This window comes from Trachurus japonicus, chromosome 15 (genome assembly GCF_045865225.1).
Source record: "Trachurus japonicus isolate A0001 chromosome 15, Traja_1.0".
Lineage (NCBI taxonomy): Eukaryota > Metazoa > Chordata > Actinopteri > Carangiformes > Carangidae > Trachurus > Trachurus japonicus.
This window is the reverse complement of record NC_140921.1, coordinates 23,190,817-23,208,316: the sequence shown is the minus strand read 5'-3', so window position 1 is coordinate 23,208,316 and position 17,500 is coordinate 23,190,817. Positions and strand designations below refer to the sequence as shown.

At 44.0% G+C, this 17,500-nt stretch overlaps 1 protein-coding gene across 1 annotated transcript in view; it reads left to right on the top strand.

The window, feature by feature from the left end:
• The window catches only part of cdh23 (cadherin-related 23), a 184,721-nt gene that overhangs the window by 160,599 nt on the left and 6,622 nt on the right, over positions 1–17,500 (top strand). The gene's annotated exons all lie outside the window — the stretch shown is intronic.

The following is a 17,500-nucleotide window of genomic DNA, read 5'->3' as shown; positions in this document are numbered from 1 at the left end:
GTAACCCAGGTTAAAAATGTATATTAAAAGTATTTTATTGTGTATTAAAAACAGACATAATTGAGTTAAAAGCAGTAAATTAGTTCATTGTATATCTAAAACCAAGATGTTTGAACTAAAAACAGTGAAATTCATAGTGGATAAATTAATTAATTAAATATAATGTTTTGTTATTGATTAAGATGCCAATATTTACTTAAAAAGAAGAACATAACTGTAATAAAAAAGTTATGTGGAGTTTTAGTTTGAAAGAGCTGGTCGGAAGACGATCTTTTCATCCAATCGGAGGAGAAGCTCCCTCCCACTGACCCGATCGGAGCAGGTTCACTTCCTCTTGAAGCTGCTGGAAGGAGGAGAGCAAGCCACATTGAACACGAGCCGACACGAGTCACGAAAAACACACTGTGGACGGTGGAAACAATAAAAAACACAGAGAAAACTGTTGGAGAAGATCCCCCGGACGACCAGGACCTGCGTGAGTGCAGTTGGAGGAGCCGCTCGGGAGGAGAAAAGCATCGGTGAGCAACCGATTCTAAATGCTAAATGCTAAATCGCTAATGCTAATAGCGGAACGAGCTAACCGTTAGCATACGAGCTAATGTCGGAGCGCTAGCTCCCTGTGCTAATTAGCTTCAGTGCAGACACACTAGATACATTCATGCTGAAGCATTTATCCAATATTTTAAAGGTTGCATATGTGATGTTTATTTTCTCTTTTGTTTACTGTTTCTATGCACACTGAACTGTATTTTGGGTGTGTTTAGCACTTTATTTCTGAACTTGAAGCACATTTAGCCACAAGTTAAAAAACTGTGCACATTATATATTTTATTTTCTTAAAGGCTAATGATGTTTGTGTGAATATTACCATGTAAAGAGCACAGAATATGTGATATTGGGTTTTTGGAAGGTTATTTCAATAACATTAATAACATAACATGATGAATGACATAATTTGCTTATTTGAATGTTGTATATTTTATTACTGATAATTGTAATGTCATATTACAACAGTAATTCAGTAAAAATAATTATTCTCTATTGAAGTAGAGTTTAAGTGTAGATTTAACATGATTTATTTTCAATAATTCATTGAGAGTTTAGAAAATGACAATGAATGCTCTGATCCTACTTATCGTAGGTCAGGTTTTTTCGTTGGATACCATTGAGATACGGACCTACCTGGAAGTTGGAGCCAGTTGAAGTTGATGGCGAGCCAGACCCCGGAGAATCCTGAGAAACCGACGTCGTGGAATCTGAATCCTTTTGCACCAGTACACACACACACACCACCCACACACAAGTGAGGTGGGACTGATATTCCACCTATCTGGTGATAACTGACTGAACTGAACACTAGAAATTAAAGCAGCTGCAGAACTTTATTTTATTTTTTATTTTTCATACTTACCCGGGTAAGAGTGTTATAAATGTGTTATTAATGTGGTCTTCCCATCCTGCAATAAAAAGGGAAGCATATTGTTTCTTAAAGAGAGTACTGTGTGGTGTCGTTCCTGTGCATCGGTTGGTCAATCCTGGGCTCCGTAGTCGATCTTAGAGCTTCTGATACTTTTTGGCCTATTATATCTAAATCCTATTCTTACTTTAAAGGGTTACACGTGTTACAATAAAGTGGCGAGCCAGCCAGGAGCCTAGTTATTTGCCAAACGATCGCCTGGAACAAACCATTTCATTTTATTTTCATGATAATACGCATTGCTAAAAAATGGAAGTCATTGATAAATTAGGTATTAAGGTTCCAAATGCAGTTATAGTGAGTGGGTTGACAGGATCAGAAAAAGATGAAGAGATTCTTGACTTTTTGCAAACCTATGGTTCAATCAATAGGGCTGAGAAGATAGATGATCCAACTACAGAGTTTCATACAAACCTGATAGTAGAGTATAACCATGGCACTGCAATGCAAGCGTTAGAACCTCTTTTGCCTCGTACTCACCCATCGTCAGTCAGTCCTGATGTCACCTTCCATGTTCGAGCCCTGGCAAGTGTCTACACACAAAAGGTAAGCAGTGATGTCACACAAACTTACCTCGACAAGCTGAAAGGAATCGCCAAACTCAGCGGAAAGGATTTCGAGCAGGTGTTAAAGGAGGTAATGTCACAAATAGAGGAATCTATCGATGGTGCTGAATCTAGTGAGCCTGTTATTTCCCCCCAACACTCACTGGAAGCTGAGAAGCCTGCACAGCCCAGCCAGCATGACGTTACATCACAGCTGTTGGTTGGTGCTCCCCCTCTCATTGATCTTGGTCCCCCTGATGTTAATCAGAGAACAACTGCTCCCACCTTTAACCCAAAGACACCTTCAACCCTGAGTCCCAGTGAGCTTAACCCACCTGAGGTGCAAAAGATAGTGGTGGAGCACATCGTGAGGAGTGAAGACAGACCCCCACACTCTCACTCTACCCTGAGACTGAGAGGTTTCTCTGGGAAGATCCCTCGACCATACAGTGAGGTAGATTATGACACTTGGAGGTCCCATGTTGATTTGATGATGAAAGATATTTCTGTCTCTGACCTTGATAAAACTCGTAAAATCCTCGAGAGTCTTCTTGTTCCAGCTTCTGATGTCATCAGGCATCTTGGTCCTGAAGCGCCTCCTACGGCCTATCTGCAATTGTTAGACTCTGCGTTTGCCACAGTTGAAGATGGAGAAGAACTGTTTGTGCGGTTCATGAGCACATTCCAGGATTCTGGAGAAAGATCATCTACGTACCTGCAGCGCCTTCAGGTTGCCCTGGGTAACGCTGTACGCAGAGGAGGTGTCCCAGCACTGGACGGAGACAAACACCTACTCCGACAGTTTTGCAGGGGCTGTTGGGACAACGCCCTGCTTGCTGACCTCCACCTAGAACAGAAAAAACAGAACCCTCCATCATTTGCTGAGCTTTTAAAGCTTTTACGCACTGAAGAGGAAAAGCAAGAAGCCAAGGTCATGAGAATGAAACAACACTTGGGTACCACAAAACAGAAAGCTGCGTCCCACGTGCAAACTGTGTGTAACTGCGGTGAGACCCAAGCCGAGTCTGATGCTAGTAGCATACATGAGCTAAGGAAGCAAGTTGCAGACCTGAAAAGTCAGCTAACATCCCTCATGAAAAAGAAAAACACAGCATCTCCCAACCAAGAAAAAGTGAAAGTGAAAGAAAAACAAAAACCTGACCATGCAACCACAGAAACCAACCTACCTTCTCATAGGAGTGCAACTTCCAAACCAAAGCCTTGGTACTGCTTTCGCTGTGGGGAGGATGGGCACATGGTTGCCACCTGTGAGTCTGATGCCAACCCTGCCCTGGTAGCAGCAAAAAGAAAAGAACTGAGACAACGACAGCAGATGTGGGAGTCACAGAACACCTCTCCTTTTCTTTTAAACTGAGCTCAGTTCCTGTCGCGGGACAGACAAGAACTGAGACTAGTCAACCAGGTCCCACTGAATCCAAACCGAAAGTCAAGCAACGTGCTATGCTAAAGCAGTCTCACACAAGAACTCAACCCTTCAAGCTACCTAAAGGTTTGGTCGGTACAAAGAGCACAGCACGTGTGGAGGTGGAAGGGAGCCTCACGACATCCCTATTGGACACTGGCTCCCAGGTCACCACAGTCCCTCAATCGTTCTATCAGCAACACCTTTCTGAGCATGAAATCAAGCCACTGTTCGACTTACTGGAAGTTCAAGGAGCCAATGGCCAGTGTGTACCTTACCTGGGATACATTGAGCTGAACATCACCTTTCCCAAAGAGTTCCTAGGAGTGGAAATTGAGGTACCAACACTCGCTTTGGTGGTTCCAGATGTTCACGCTGTCAATGATTCGCTCATGCTCGTAGGTACCAACACGCTCGACGTACTGTATGAGATGTACTGTGAAACGGCTTCTGAGACACAGCAACCAACAGCACATGGCTACAAAGCCGTTCTCAAAGTCCTTGAGCTGCGGCTGAGACAAAGTAAGGATGGAAACCTTGGGCTGGTGAAGATGCACGGCAAAGGCCCCCAGTTGGTCCCAGCTGGCCAAACCGTCGTCTTGGAAGGTTGTGTTGCAGCCAGTAGGTTCGCTACTGAGAAATCAGTGGTCCTGGAACATCCTTCCTCATCTTCGTTGCCAGGTGGGTTGCTGGTGAAAACCTGTCTTGTTGATTTGCCAACTAAACAGCCATGCAAAGTCCCAGTAATACTTACCAACGAGTCAGACCACGATGTTATCGTTCCTCAGCGGTGTATTATTGGTGAGATCAGTGCCTTTCAGAGAGTTTACTCAAAAGAACATGGTGTACTTACCTCAAGATCAGACTCTCTCCAGAAGTCCGACATCACGTTCAACTTCAGTGATTCTCCCATTCCCGCCGAATGGAAAGAGCACATCACAAAGAAACTGAACAGCATGCCAGACGTTTTTGCACAGAATGACCTTGATTTCGGCAGAACTGACCAAGTCAAGCATCAAATAAAGCTCTCCGATGAGACGCCGTTCAAACACAGAGCCCGCCCCATACATCCCCATGACCTGGAAGCCGTCCGTAAGCATCTACAAGAACTGCTTCAAGCTGGAGTGATCAGAGAGTCTGACTCCTCATTCTCGTCTCCTATAGTCGTGGTGAGGAAGAAGAACGGAGACGTCCGTCTCTGTATTGATTATAGGAAACTCAATCTCCAGACTGTGAAGGATGCTTATGCGCTCCCAAACCTGGAAGAAGCCTTCTCTACACTCACCGGATCAAAGTGGTTTTCGGTCCTCGACCTGAAATCCGGTTATTATCAGATAGAGGTCGAAGAAGCGGATAAACCCAAAACCGCCTTCGTCTGTCCCATGGGGTTTTGGGAATTTAATCGGATGCCTCAAGGCGTCACAAACGCTCCGAGCACGTTCCAACGTCTAATGGAGAGATGTATGGGGGAGATGAATCTAAAAGAAGTTCTTGTGTTTCTGGATGACATCATTGTTTTTTCCAAAACATTGGAAGAACATGAAGTGAGGCTGATGAAAGTTTTGACCCGTCTGCGAGAGTTCGGCCTAAAGCTCTCCCCGGAGAAATGCAAGTTTTTCCAAAAGTCAGTCAAGTATTTGGGGCATATCGTGTCCCAGGACGGAGTGGGAACCGACCCCGGAAAAGTGGAAGCCCTGAAAAAGTGGCCAAGACCTCAAGACCTGAAACAGCTAAGGTCTTTTCTCGGGTTTTCGGGGTACTACAGAAGATTCATAAAAGACTATTCCAGCATAGTCAGACCCCTCACCGACTTGACATCGGGTTATCCCCCACTACACAAAAACACCAAGCACAAGACACCGACTTACCAGACATACCACGATCCAAAGAAGCCGTTCGGTGATCGCTGGACCGACAGCTGTGAGCTAGCGTTCAACACCATCATAGAGAAGCTCACCACAGCTCCTGTTCTCGGGTTCGCTGATCCCAAGGTGCCGTACGTCCTCCACACCGACGCCAGTACGACGGGCCTTGGGGCAGCCTTATACCAAGAACAAGATGGCCACATGCGAGTGATCGCGTACGCTAGCAGGGGCCTGTCGCGCAGCGAGTCAAGATACCCGGCGCACAAGCTAGAATTCCTAGCTTTAAAGTGGGCTGTTGTCGAAAAATTTAGTGATTACCTGTATGGTAACCAATTCACTGTCATAACCGACAGTAACCCCCTGACATACGTCCTTACCAGTGCCAAACTGGACGCCACCAGTTACAGATGGCTGGCAGCCCTCTCAACATTCACCTTCACGCTCCAATACCGGCCAGGTAAACTGAACTGTGATGCGGACGGTCTTTCTAGGAGGCCACACGGAGAGCTCTCGAATGACCTGAAGTCCCAGAAAGAACAGGAGCGCATCGATCAGTTCACACGAACACATTTGGCTGAACTTGAGGGTGGTGTGAGCCAAGACATCGTGCACGCCATCTGTGAGAGGCATCTTGTTTGCGGCACACCAGATGATCGTGGAGACAGCGATGGAGGCATGGCGCTGGTGCAATCCCTAGCAACCTCTCCTGAAGCCCTGCCGGACAGTTTTGTGGTCGAGCATGGTGACTTACCTGGTCTCCCTCATCTGTCCGAGGTTGAAATCAGAGATGTGCAGCGAGCTGACCCCTGTCTCCGAGAGGTAATAGCTCAAATCGAAAGTGGAGAAAAATTACCTCCAACGGTCAGAAAAGAACTTCCCGACATTCCCTTCCTTTTAAGGGAGCGGAATCGTCTCGAAATGCAAAATGAAGTACTGTACAGAAGACGTCAAGATAATGGCAGAGTGACATATCAACTTGTCTTACCTGAGGAGCTCCGGACGGTTGTTCTTCAGAGTCTTCACAATGATATGGGCCACCTAGGTACCGAACGTACCTTGGATTTGGTACGGACCAGATTTTTCTGGCCAAAGATGGCGGCTGATGTCGAAAGAAAAATCAAGACCTGCGAACGGTGCATCCGCAGAAAAGCACAACCAGAAAAGGCCGCACCGCTGGTGAACATAACATCCACCAGGCCTTTAGAGCTTGTTTGTATGGACTTCTTGTCTGTGGAGCCTGACAGAAGCAATACGAAGGATATTCTGGTGATAACGGATCATTTTACGAAGTATGCAGTTGCCATACCAACGCCAAATCAGAAAGCTCAGACCGTCGCCAGGTGCCTTTGGGACAACTTCATGGTCCATTATGGAATCCCGGAGCGATTGCATAGCGACCAAGGACCTGACTTCGAGTCACGGACAATCAAAGAGCTCTGCAAAATTGCTGGAATCCGTAAAATCCGTACGACACCCTATCATCCCAGAGGGAATCCAGTCGAACGTTTCAATAGAACGTTGCTGAGCATGCTGGGAACACTCGACAACAAAGACAAATCACAGTGGCGAAACTTTGTGAAACCTCTCGTACACGCGTACAACTGTACGAAGAATGATGTAACAGGGTTCACACCCTATGAACTCATGTTCGGACGTCAACCGAGACTACCTGTCGATCTAGCCTTCGGATTACCCTTGAAGGACGGTGAGTTCAAGTCCCATTCACAGTACGTTCAAAGACTAAAGTCACATCTGGAAGAGAGTTACAAGATAGCCACTCAAAACGCAGCAAAGACAGCAGCGAGGAACAAGGCAAGATTCGACAGCCGTGTCACTGCTTCTAAGTTGGAGGCAGGCGACAGGGTGTTGGTCAGAGCTGTCCGCCTGCGCGGCAAACACAAGCTTGCCGATAAGTGGGAGACGGATGTCTATGTGGTGGTGAAGCAAGCCGGAGATCTCCCAGTCTACACCCTCAGACCAGAGAACAAGGAAGGCCCCTTGCGAACCCTTCACAGAGACCTCGTACTTCCCTGTGGTTCTCTTCCACTGAATGTTGAAAGACCAGATTTGCCAAAACCACGCAAACCACGAACACGAAAGTCTGTTGAACAGTCTGAAGATGTACAAGATCAGTGCGACTCTGAGGATGACATTCCATACGAGTGGTTCAGAGAGCAACCTGACAAAGAAATTACAAGATTTACAACTGTCTATGAAGTTCCTAGACCAAACATCCACCTTGAAACCCCTTCGCCAAAGAATGAGGGGAGGAACCTATCCGAACACTTACCTGTTGACGCTCCAGTTGGTGAAGAACACTTACCTGTTGACGCTCCAGTCGGTGAAGATCACTTACCTGTTGATGCTCCAACGAATGACGATCACTTACCTGATAATTCATGTGGCGACGTATGCAGCACCGAAGCAGGAGACCTACCTGAAGTTCTACCTGTTGCTTCGTCTCGCACAGAACCTGAAAAAGAAGTAAAGACTACAGACCCATCAAGTGAATACTTACCTACCAATGTCCCTGGATCCGCCGGAGATGTTCCTGCTGGAAAGGATGTCCCTGTTGGAAGAAAGGAAAGAGAGATTAATAATGGCTCAGGAGATTCCAGTGATACTGTGCGACGTTCAACCAGAAACAGAGAGAGGCCTGAACGGTTGCAGTATTCACGTCTTGGCAGTCCACTGGTGTCCATTGTTCAATCTCTGTTTCAAGGCCTGAGCACCGCTCTTACCGAAGTGCTATTGGAAGCCGAACAGACTAACCTGAACTCATCCTTCAACCTGTTATCGGACAACAGTTCCCATGCACAGAGGCGTGCATAGATTCAAGAGGGGAGGGTGTAACCCAGGTTAAAAATGTATATTAAAAGTATTTTATTGTGTATTAAAAACAGACATAATTGAGTTAAAAGCAGTAAATTAGTTCATTGTATATCTAAAACCAAGATGTTTGAACTAAAAACAGTGAAATTCATAGTGGATAAATTAATTAATTAAATATAATGTTTTGTTATTGATTAAGATGCCAATATTTACTTAAAAAGAAGAACATAACTGTAATAAAAAAGTTATGTGGAGTTTTAGTTTGAAAGAGCTGGTCGGAAGACGATCTTTTCATCCAATCGGAGGAGAAGCTCCCTCCCACTGACCCGATCGGAGCAGGTTCACTTCCTCTTGAAGCTGCTGGAAGGAGGAGAGCAAGCCACATTGAACACGAGCCGACACGAGTCACGAAAAACACACTGTGGACGGTGGAAACAATAAAAAACACAGAGAAAACTGTTGGAGAAGATCCCCCGGACGACCAGGACCTGCGTGAGTGCAGTTGGAGGAGCCGCTCGGGAGGAGAAAAGCATCGGTGAGCAACCGATTCTAAATGCTAAATGCTAAATCGCTAATGCTAATAGCGGAACGAGCTAACCGTTAGCATACGAGCTAATGTCGGAGCGCTAGCTCCCTGTGCTAATTAGCTTCAGTGCAGACACACTAGATACATTCATGCTGAAGCATTTATCCAATATTTTAAAGGTTGCATATGTGATGTTTATTTTCTCTTTTGTTTACTGTTTCTATGCACACTGAACTGTATTTTGGGTGTGTTTAGCACTTTATTTCTGAACTTGAAGCACATTTAGCCACAAGTTAAAAAACTGTGCACATTATATATTTTATTTTCTTAAAGGCTAATGATGTTTGTGTGAATATTACCATGTAAAGAGCACAGAATATGTGATATTGGGTTTTTGGAAGGTTATTTCAATAACATTAATAACATAACATGATGAATGACATAATTTGCTTATTTGAATGTTGTATATTTTATTACTGATAATTGTAATGTCATATTACAACAGTAATTCAGTAAAAATAATTATTCTCTATTGAAGTAGAGTTTAAGTGTAGATTTAACATGATTTATTTTCAATAATTCATTGAGAGTTTAGAAAATGACAATGAATGCTCTGATCCTACTTATCGTAGGTCAGGTTTTTTCGTTGGATACCATTGAGATACGGACCTACCTGGAAGTTGGAGCCAGTTGAAGTTGATGGCGAGCCAGACCCCGGAGAATCCTGAGAAACCGACGTCGTGGAATCTGAATCCTTTTGCACCAGTACACACACACACACCACCCACACACAAGTGAGGTGGGACTGATATTCCACCTATCTGGTGATAACTGACTGAACTGAACACTAGAAATTAAAGCAGCTGCAGAACTTTATTTTATTTTTTATTTTTCATACTTACCCGGGTAAGAGTGTTATAAATGTGTTATTAATGTGGTCTTCCCATCCTGCAATAAAAAGGGAAGCATATTGTTTCTTAAAGAGAATACAGTGTTTGTGTCGTTCCTGTGCATCGGTTGGTCAATCCTGGGCTCCGTAGTCGATCTTAGAGCTTCTGATGACTTTTTGGCCTATTATATCTAAATCCTATTCTTACTTTAAAGGGTTACACGTGTTACACTAGTCTTGGTCTGTGTCTGGAGTCAGATTCAACTTGATCACAAGCATTATGCAGGTATGATATTAGTGCATTGGCCATGATCATTACAAAGTATAATTGAATTGCTGTCTGTACTACAATATCTGCTTACAATCCAAATCACATTCAGTAACAAGCAACAGGACACTGTGATTAACTTCTTTCTCACTGCTAATTAAGACCAGCCTCTGAGGCACAGTAATTAACAAATTACAATAAATACACAGAAATTTGTCTTGGTGACAAGGGTGGAGAAACGCTGCACGTACAGAGGAAGGGCCAGGGAATGGATCTTTGATCCAAGTAAACAGAGCACACATTGAAATGATTTTCCCAGCCAGCCTACACAGGAACACCTGTCTGACTGTACTGTCAGGAAGAGGAAAGGTAGATTTCTCTAATTATCCTTGCTGCTGAGAGCTTGTTCTTCTGTTCATGCCTCTCACACACGCATTGAAGTGTGTAACCTTTTCCCCAGCTGTGTAATCCAGTGTGGCGCTGCTCTATGTTCTCCTGAAGAGCATAAGCAACTTCCAGCCCCACTAATCCATACTGGAGCTCTCAACTCTTTCTATGCACAGCACCCGACTCGAATCCTAAGACGAGGGATCATCTGTATGTATTTGCCAGCAGCTCAGCTCATCTCGTTAGCTGACTTACTTTGCATTCGCACTGCTTCCAGCCATATTTTGTCTGGTGACACGAGTTGGCTGATTGGCTACAGTAATGTCGCCATAATGTTACGTATTTCTGGTCTCGCCAGTTTTTACTATTGATAAAGAAAGATCAAGGCGAAAGGTGCTAGCATCTGAAGTATTTTGTGCCCTGAGAAAAAAAATCCCACAGTTTTTCATACAAACACTTGCTTTCTGTCACATCAAAGACAGTTCTATTTTTTCCTCCTTCTTGGCCTCCAATCTGTGTTTTCTGAACCAGCAGGAGCTGTTAACAGCCCTGCTAACAGTTGCCACTACCTACCAGAAGCTACACTGCAGCTGAAATGAGGCAGCGTAGCTAGATGAAAGGTGTGACAGCAAGCAAGGTCAAACCAGGACTGCAGAAACACTGACACCAAAAATACAGTGTAAAATGTTTTAATGAGTTAGACTTTTTTTTATTAGTTATATATTTAATAATTTTATGGTGTATCTTAAATTTTATTACCCAATATTAGGATCTAAATGTGTTTCTCAGCCTTGCTCTCTTCGCCAAGATTCTGGTTGGTAAATTGTTAAAGGTTTACTTTTCTTTAGTGTTGGGCCAAGGTTAGACAAATTTGGATAAATTAGGTCTAATAATACAGTGAGAACCATTTCTGTTTTCCACAGTGAAGTTTCTGTTGAGCTAGCAGCTCTGTAGTGAGTCATACTATAGCAGAGACTTCAGCTAAATGCTACTAATGCTATAACAAGGCTCCCACTGACAATGCTAACATGCTGACGTGTACAGTAGCAGGTGGTGTTTTCCATGTTTTTAGTAGAGCAGAATGTTAATTTGGCTTATTAGCACTTGAAGAAAAGGCTGGTGGAAAAGAACTCTGCAGGTATAACCGCAGGGTAGACTGACCTGATGACAGGGCTGGATGAAAATGCAAATTACCAAACCTTCTACTGGAACACAACCTGAACCACACTCAAATCTATAAAATAGTTGTCCAGGCAGTTTAACTAAAAAATAATGTTTGTGGTGTAATAATAAGTCAGGGAATTATCATTAGGAAACATCATCCAGGAAACACACACTCTAAATGTTATCAATCCATCCAATAGTGGATATTGGAACCAGGAGTGGTGGTCTGACCAGCAGCCAGTGTCATCCTCTGAGCCCTGACTCTGAGGATGAGGTGGAAGGTTTTTGGTAAAAAAGTGAAATGTCTTGAGACATATTTCTGTTAACCTGGGGGTCATTCAGGTAGCTCCGCCACCTGTAAAATAGTACAGCATGAAAATCAATATATAAAACATATCATAATCATGTATGTTGCATGGATTTGTGTAAATGTAATGCTAGAAAAAGTCATTACCCCTAGTCATGTACTGAGTTGTTTATATAAATTATTCTAATGTCCCAGATATGGCAATTCTCAGTACACCATGGATACAAGGTTTCTCCTGTGTGTAATTATACCGTGATGCTTCCACACTGCCAAGGAAACTGCAAGGTTATTCAAAAACACAACATGTAGATCTCAGATGAACCTTCATCAGGTCAAACTCCTGACCTGGAGTCAGTCCGCAGGCTTTTCCCTTTGGTGTTGACAAGGCTTCTCTTATGACAGAGCTGGTTGTGTGTTTGAGCTGAGGTTTGGCAGGCGGAGGGGTGATGTGTGTGCGTCGCACACTAGTTAGGAGGTGGGTGGAGGGTCACAACAGCTTAAATAATTCATCCCAAAGGTCTACAGAACAAGGTGTTTCTGACTGGATTGCAGTAGCTCTCCTCTCTGAGCTGCTTCAACAGAGAAGCAGGCAGACAGTGAGATGTGTTTCTGTCCAGGCCACTGGACAGTGGATGTTCATAATTCATGAGAGTTTGATAAGGAACTAAAAGCCTTCCCTTACTTAGACAAAAAGCAGGTGACAGAGAGGTAAAGGGAAAAGAGGGGCCAGATGGCGGAGACGATGGAGAGTCCATCAGGCGGGGAAATTAAGGCTTGTAGAGCGAGGACACAGAAAGGCAGAGAAAAGGTGAGAGTAATTATAAATTTGAAGAACTGAGAGGAAGAGACAGGGTGAGAGATAGAGACAGAGGTAGACATAAATAAAGCATGAATGAAGAAGGGAAAGTGAATTTAAATTTTTTTTTTCCTTGAGGAAGCCCAGGTTGCCATTCCCAACACATCCCGCGATGCGGTTTGAACGGCAAGAGAGTATTATGTAGCAAAACAGTTCACCACTGAGTCATCCTGCGCAAGAGTCTGCATGAACCTGCACCAGCAATACCTCAACATCAAGTACATTTTTCACAAGAGAAGGCTCTCTGAAGGACACGGCCATATAAAGATCTTCTCCAATTGAATTTAAATAGGATGATTACTGTGGAAGACACATAGCCCTCAACACTCTTCAGAAAAATACAGAAATTGTGATTTCCCCCCCCTCCTCTCCTCTATCAGTGTAAGCGCTCTGGTTTTTACAGGCAGCCTGTGTGTCCCTGGCTGTGCTTCAGTGGCAGTGGGCGATCATTAGAGCTCTTTGCTTCTGGCAGCCGCACAGTGGTCCGAGGATCTGGCTGTTGTCTGGAAAGCCCGGAGCGCGGAGCAGCAGCCAATCCCACCGGACTACAGGAGGAGAGGAGGCACGGGTCACACTCCTTGTGCAATGATTGGTGCATTGTTTCAAGGCGCTCGCTGCATGGCAGATTGACAGAGTGGGATGCATTGACAGAGGACGATAGGAAGGGGAGTAGGTGAGCAGCGAGGCAGGGGGAGAAAAAAAAAACAGAGAGAGCAAGTTGCTGCTGCCTGCTGTTCCTTCAGATAACACATTTCTTTGCAATTGAACTTTCAGTTTTGAAGGACATTTAACAGCAACTGGGTCATTACGTGAGTAGAGGTGCAATTCAGTCATATTTAAGATCTCTTTCATGGAAACTGAAAGCAGAGGAGACTGAAAGGACAATTCCACTTATGACCATAATACTGTAAGTTATGATAAAATTGGATCCACCAAAGTAATTGACTGTTTGCTAAACCCCTCCCCTGAACACTGATAGTCTGAACTAATCTTATCAACCATAACTAGGCATAAGGGGCTTGTCAAGGTCTGCATCTCTTCAAGTTAAAATGGTGTGCATCGGGCTGTATTAAAATTAATGGACTAAACAGCGTGTTTGTCTGCTCTTCTAACTACTTTTAAATGAAATTACAGTCTGATCTTACATTAGACCTTATCATTTATTTAGTACAGTAGCCGTAACCATGTTTTCTCATTCAGGTCACAGGGGAGTAGGAGCCAATCCCAGCAGACAGTAGGTAGGGGCGGGGTACACCTGGAGAGGGCGGTAACAGAGCTGAGTCATCTGTCACATTCACACCTACAGACAATTTAGGGTCGTCAGTTAACCCAACCTGCATAGTTTACATTGTGTTGTCTACAAGGATCATGGGCTGTTGAGGATGTTGGCTTGTTATCAGGACATTCAGCTTCAGTTTTTATGTTTCAACGCAGTATCATCCTAGGTCGTTGATGCTATAGGTCATTCAGTAAATGCATGTTCAAGACTCCTTTTATAAGATTCAAGAGTAAACTAAAAACATTAAAGCCAGCTGGAGACAGTATTTTCTATCTACTGCGGGGGAAAAAAATCTATTAACTACAGCTGTTGTTTCAGCTGCCATAAATTATGGTGAAGCAGCTTTTGTCGATGACTGTGTAAATTATGGACTCATGTTTTGGAGAAGAAAAAAAAAAGACTAAGAAATGCAGGTGTTTCAACTGACACCATTATATCTACCAGCTTGACAGGTAGTGCAACAGTAGCTATGATCTGGGCTTAATGAGAAGGAATTTGTGGAGATCTTGAAACACTTTCCCATGTGTGTGTAAACAAACTCGAGCAGGTAAACAATTTGATGTGGGTTTTAAGGCAACAGTTGTCAAATTTTGAAACCTTTATTTCAATAAGAGCTCAATAGCTAAGCGCTCAGCTGTGAATGTGTAACAGTATTTTTGTAGGGTAGCAACAGAGAAAGAGTTTGGTGATTACACCTCGCTGATGTGAGGCACTTCATAAAGCGTAGGACCACAAAGGCAGGAGAGAAGACAGAATCCCTGCAGTCTCAGCTCTGGGGTAAAGCCAGCAGGTGGGTGATGGAAACTCTCAGTTGAATCTCCCTGATCATCCTGATAGTAACAGGGACAGTGAGGTTGCGAGTTGTGCGAAGGTTTACACCTGTCTCTCTCTCTCTGCTGTCAGCCTGCTCCTCTGTCGACCTTCCTAATCTCAGATTTGATTGTGAGGAATGTGAGAATGAAGGGGTTGTAAAGTCCACATATCAGAAACACGGAGAAAGAATAAATTAGTTAGGATCAAAATATATGTGAACAGCGGGCAATTTACAATACGACAGTTTAAACATTAAAAATGAGCCTACTTCCAAAAGAAAAAAAAAAGATTATCAACAATTGAAACAAGCCCCAAATCCTCTTCTCAACTATTGACTGTTCAATAAAACATTTTTATGAATTCTTGTTTGTCTACCAACTAAACATTCAAAGATTTTTCTGGCCACTTCACAAGTAATACAGATGATATTTGTTCATTGTTTGTCTCAATGTCAGCATATGAATTTTAAAATCCCAGAACATTTGTTTTTATATGAAGAAAAACAGGACAAATCTGTCCTGGTTGATGCTGAGATGCTTTCATTTTCTTATTAAAACTCACAACCCCCTCATTAGACCCCATTCCCATTTTTAAAAGCAGTTATAGCTGATTTAAAGATTGAGTTAACATTGTAAATTATTCTCTGCAAATGGGTGGGTTCCCTACTGCTACTACTTGCTATTACTACATGCCATTAATAACAGTTTATTTACAAGAAAGAAACATTCTCAGTTCCTATTGAAAACTTCAAGTCTTGTTTTGATATAGTGGGGCCAGTAGCCCTCTCAACACACATCACGAAGACCCTGCAGGAGCAGCTAAAGAAATCCTGCAGGCTGCTTCTTATCATTTTCCAAAACCAAGTCATTGTAGCTTCCAGCGTTCTGCTCAGAGGGTGTATTATAACTTCTCGTGTTGTGAGTTCAATGATGGTGGTCTAAACTCTCTGAAAGACAGGTATGAACACTGTGAATGCTACTCACAAAAAGTTAGGGATATTTGACTTTTGGGTGAAATTGATGGAAAATGTAAAAAGTTCATGCTACAGTGATATTATATCATGAAAGTGGGGCATTTAATTGGAAGTATGGAATGGTAATTTCTTCATCTCAAACAATTTATTGAAACAAAAGCTAACAATTAGTGGTGGGTATACCACATTAAAATGCCAGTGTGTCAATAAGTTGTCATGTGGCCAAAGGACGTCCACTTCTCTGCCTTTCTTCCGGTCTCTCTGTGTCTCTGTTCAACCTGCTGATGACTCTCTGTGACACTCTAAACTTAGTGGACACTTCCCTCTGAGAACATCCCGTCTGAAGCCTGGACATGGCCCGGTATTGATGGATTGTTACTGTAGGTGTCGTTTTGGACTCATGGGGCCCTAGTTTCCTAGACCGAGCGAAGTCTAAGTGCAGTGCAGCTTCGCCACGCCAACGGGGTGTGGCCCAGGTCCATTTCGCAAGATTGGTGGGCCGCGCAGTCAGACTTAGACCAGCGCAAGCCCTCCCCTCGTCCCTCCCACCGGCGCAAACGGTGAAGAGGGAGGAGACAGGGCGGGAGGGAGACAGGAGGAGGAGAGAAAGGCGTGGAGTGGGTTTGACACAGCCGAGTCAGATCTTCACCAATCAAAGGAGCTCCTCTCCTCACCTTTAACTGCGCGGCCGGTGATGCGCGCTGCAAGTTTGTCATTTTATACTTGGACATGGACGGAGGAGACAGAGGCCGAACCTCTCCCAGGAGGAAACAGCTGTTTTGGTCCGGAGGTCCGAGCTCAGAGTGACCAATAATGAGTTTACTAATATACTTAACCAGGATTGATCTGATACACTGAGAACGGCTGCCCAATGTAAGAAACAACAACTAATAAACTAATAAAGAAACTCACATTTATTCAAACCCTGTGTATAAGATGAGAGGTGTAGGCTACACTAATCACAACATAAACAAACACCATGAAATCAGCGTAAAGGACGCTCTCTCTCTCCCTCTCTCTCTCTCTCTCTCTCTCTCTCTGTCCTCCTCTCTCTCTCTCTCTGTCCGTCTCTTTTTTTCTCTTTTTTTTCTGTGATAGAGATGCTGAGTATACTGTAGTAGGCTATATACTGACTATCTGATACCGAGGCTGTTGTGGTGGACTAAGAGAGATAATGATTTGTGTTTTGTTTTTCATTACGGCTGCGTGATGCGGTCGCACGCGCTTATGAATTAATAAGTAAATAAATAAATAAATAAATAAAGGGGATCATCACAAGGGCAGAGTGGTATGGCAGCGACATGCAGTCATCCACCCTCACAGTCCTGCTCTTGGGACATCCACAGCTGCTTTTCAGTGCCAGTTCGTCCCTGCTGTGTTAATTCAGGTGGAGTTTCCATTACGCGTGCCACAGCCTTTGATCTCTGCTTTGATCTGACGTCAGATGTGACGGGACAATCTATATAGATATAAATTCACGTGTTGATTCCGTTAGTTGCATTAAATAGTGGTTATTGTGGATATTTATTGCATTGAAATGTGTCTGGAACTGTGGAGATCTGCCTGTGAGGTCTTGGTGACGTGTGTGCACTGCAGGTCAGTCAGCCAAACTTCCACTGCACCTGCTGCGCTTCGCCCTGCGCTGAGATTAGACCTGGTTGGAGGTGGCGAGCTTTCAGCGCAACCTCGGCGGGACATTTTCGCACAAAACTTCCACTGCACCAAGCTGAATCTGTGACGCCTCCCCCTGCTGCGCGGCCACGCCTATCTCAGCGCAGCGCGATCTGCCAATCTTCCAATCTGACTTTGCGCTAGGCTGCGCTGGTCGAAACTTGCATTAGACCGGCTGCGCTACCTTGCGCCACCTGCGCTGCGCCAGCAAACTAGGGCCCAACA